The sequence below is a fragment of the Palaemon carinicauda genome, chromosome 25, assembly GCF_036898095.1.
Source record: "Palaemon carinicauda isolate YSFRI2023 chromosome 25, ASM3689809v2, whole genome shotgun sequence".
In the NCBI taxonomy this organism is placed as follows: domain Eukaryota; kingdom Metazoa; phylum Arthropoda; class Malacostraca; order Decapoda; family Palaemonidae; genus Palaemon; species Palaemon carinicauda.
In genome coordinates this window covers 29,978,182-29,982,206 of record NC_090749.1, presented here as the reverse complement: position 1 = coordinate 29,982,206, position 4,025 = coordinate 29,978,182, and positions in this window count along the sequence as shown.

The following is a 4,025-nucleotide window of genomic DNA, read 5'->3' as shown; positions in this document are numbered from 1 at the left end:
ACCCCTCTCCCTTTTTTCTCCCATTTATCCCCAGGGTGTGAAGAATTTTCTTCACTCTTCTTCTTTCAATCGTATTTTTAGCTCTCTTCTACTAATACTATAGCTACCCCTTAAATGTTCTCTTCTACATTCAATTTTCTTTAACGAAACATAGGGAGGACTAATCTAAACTTAAACTTGTTGACAGTGGCGCACGCCATGCTCGTGACGTCACAGCGTAGATACGCACAATAGAGGGCCTTAGTGTAACCACGGCGTATGTTGGTTCTTTTCTTAAAACTGCGTGGGTCGAGATTAAATTCCTAAACTGAATTTTAAATATAAATTTCAATACTGCTGAATTAATGCATCTTATATTTCTCAATACCAATTAAGGTTTGTTAATTTTAAGATGTATGCCCATCGCACCAGTCCATTGCTGATTAATCATTTAAACTATTATTTTTAGCAAGCCAGAATAGGTAGGATAGTTGTATATATAAACTCCCTTAGAGCAGCAAGATTTCTCTAAAGTATTTAGTACAAAATCCTGCCTCCTCTGCACTCCTTGCAACAATATATTGCCCTGTCCTGAAGTCCCGATATGGCACCCCCAATGGATTACCGCGCGCATCATGACCGTCACTTGTTTGGCAAGGTGAAGCCAGGTGATCTCTTCGACCTTAGCGTCGGCCCATTCAACTAGAAGCTGCCCTGGCCTACTGACCTCCCTGAATCCCTGGTCAGTGAATCCGTGCACCTCTGGCTCACCTCCATCCCCCTCTCCCAAAACGTGACTCACCAAGGAGTCCTGTGGCTGCCGGCTGGAGACTGTGAAGGAGTGGAACCTGGGAACCTTAATTACCACAAACGAGAATTTTTGGGGTGAGCCAGGCAAGAGTGCAACGTGCCAATTAGTGCGACAACCAGGTCAACAGCTATCACGGGCATAGGACTAATCTTCAAAGGAGTGCAGGTACTACATCAATGGCCATAATTATTCCCCCATTATTTATTAGCTTAGACTAATTTTAACTTGATAGGGAACCTGGCTTTTACACTATTCGGACTGTGTGCGGTGGGATTGTGTGTAAATATTTTTCCATTATTATTTCTTGCTTGGAGACTAACACAGTCTCTGGGTCACATGGGCCACGTGTCCGACCCCATTTTGATTTTTTATTATTGCAGATCACGTGTCTAACTAACTAATTTTCATCATTTTGAATTGCATTTTTATGATTCCATTTTGTCTTTGTTAAGATGTCCGTTTCTTTGATGTAAATCTGTGAATAAATCAATATTAGGTTAATTAAACCTCTTTAGTATTTTTTGCTCCCTCATTTATTTAATGTTTAAACTGGGATTATTTAAAGAGTAAAACCTAAGTAAGTCTATAGGTGGTAACAGCGAGGAACTTTGCATAGATATATTTGCTTCGAAGGTTGTCTGATTACATTAAGGTAAAATACCTGTCCAGCATCTCATTGGGGTAGCTGTGACGGAGCCGGAACATAGCCTGAGAATGAGATGACTATAGACCTGACAAAGCTAGAGTAGGGCCATAAATTATTGATATTTCTACGTGTGGAGTTCTCCGGCCTCTGGACAGTAAAATTTCCCCCTTTTGTATTTAAAGAGTGATGGTTAGTGAATTGTGACAGTAAAGTATTAGCCGGGCGTTTGTGCCCCGAGAGTAAGTGCTCATATCCTCCCCTGTTGAACTTTATGTAACTGTTATAAGGAGACTTTCCCAGACTAAGTTCCCACTCAGAACACACCATAAAAAATTCTCCACAAGAACATTAAAATAATTATTTCCTATATAAACTATAAAAACTTTAACAAAACAAGAGGAAGAAAAATTAGATAGAATAGTGTGCCCAAGTATAACCTCAAGCAAGAGAACTCTAACCCAAGACAGTGGAAGATCATGGTACAGAGGCTATGGCACTACTCAAGACTAGAGAACAATGTTTTTTTTTTTTATCATTATTATTCTGGAGTGTCCTTCTGCTAGAAAAGCTTCTTACCATAGCTAAAGAGTCCCAATCTACCCTAACCAAGAGGAAAGTAGCCACTGAGCAATTACAGTGCAGTAGTTAACCCAGTGGTTGAAGAAGAATTGTTTGGTAATCTCAGTGTTGTCAGGTATATGAGGACAGAGGAGAATCTGTAAAGAATAGGCCAGACAATTCGGTGTATGTGTAGGCAAAGGAAAAGTGAACCGTAACCAGAGAGAAAAATCTAAAGCAGTACTGCTTGGGCAGTCAAAGGATCCCATAACTTTCTAGCGGTAGTATATCAATGGGTGGCTGGTGCCTTGGCTAACCTACTAACTATAATTTAATCCTCTCCAGCCTAGGGTAGGTTAGCAAAGAGTAGGTACAGCACTAATGTCCTGACCTAAACTATAAAGAAGCATAATCCCACAGACTGCCTAACCTAGGCTAGGTGAACTAGTCTCCTAGACCAGGAAGGGCAGGGGGAGGACAAGTCGCTAGGCCACAGGGAGGACGGGACTTAACCCAACCAAGTGTGGACTAGGGGGAAGGGCAGAGCCCCACCACCATCACCCTCCAGCAAGAACCCGAAGGAGAGTATATTCTCCTAAGGGGGGGGGGGGGGGCTGGGGGACGAACGACTGGTACTCTGAGGTTCCGTCCCAATCTCAAAGCGCATGAACTATGGCAAGGAGGAGGGTAGGAAAAATCCTAGCCTAACCATACCCGAAAGCATATCAAGGTAAAGAGGGGTAGGATGTAGCCTAGGCTACCTTAGAGGGAGGAGATTACCATAGGACAGGTAACTCGGGAGGTAAGGGAGTATACAATAGCCCCAGCGTTAGGTTAGGGGCAAGGGAGACGACTACCAATATCACCGAAACTCATTGTATACTCCCTAGAAGGCGAAATAACATCTGTGCAATCACTGAATCTTGTTTGTATAAATACCTATATCTTCCTTATAAAATAACACTAGGAACACTTATTATATCATGCAAGAAGTAAACATGAACACTAGGCTATCGAGCCTAAGGGCTAGGCTAGCAATCTATCATAGGGTAGGCTAACATAGTTGCCTAAACGAATACTAACGCATAATATAACTAATTCCTAGCAATGAAGACTAAATAACTAATGAAGATAATAGTTATAAGACCGGGAAGGTTGCTCTGGCTAACTAAATAAAGAATGCGAGGCGAGCAACAGCGTCGAAACATGATGCCTCCGGTCGGGGCACAGCTCAGCCGCAAAACACAAAAATTAAAGATAAAAAGTCGTTACTTTACAGCTGGAGCTTATTTATACAATACAAGAATATGATACTCAACTTTCCAGAAGAAGGCGAGGCTGAAGATTGCGACATGATGCAATTAAATAGCGAACACTGGGAAAAACACTCTGCTCAGGTACGCTACAGAAACAGGAATGAAGCGCGCGGAAGTGACGTAAACCAAGATGGCGGCCAGCTATGGCGGCCGTTTGTTTACATCGCTAGGTACTGTAACAGTAACGCAGGAGGAGAGTTTTGTAACGGCTCCTCCTGATACTTGCCACACTTCCCCCTCGAAGCGTAAACGCTATGTGGGGTGCAGATAGCTATGTGGCGTGTCAAGCATACGTCCCCTGTTATTATACGATATCTTAAAGGGAAACCTTAAGGGTACTCGCCCCAGAAGTTAGAATTCTGTGAAACCTTTATTTTAATTCTCTGGGAATACTGTATCTACTGTAGTCATATATACCCTCAGGAAGCTACTGAAGGAATCTTCCATCAGGACGTCATGGCTTGAGCCCAAAAAGGTAACTTTGTGTTTGTGTTCAAATCATTCAAAACCTCCTAGCAAATGGTCCGAATGAGCCTTACTAATTATACGAATCAGTCTAAATACATGGTCTGAATCAGTCAAGTGTTAGGTCCGAATCTGATCAGAATCAGCCACGATCCAAATCAGCCGGCATTCAAAACAATCATTAGCTTGAGTAAACTTTATTCCTACAATCCCAGTTTTAATCATGAAAACTGAACGTAACTGTTGTGAG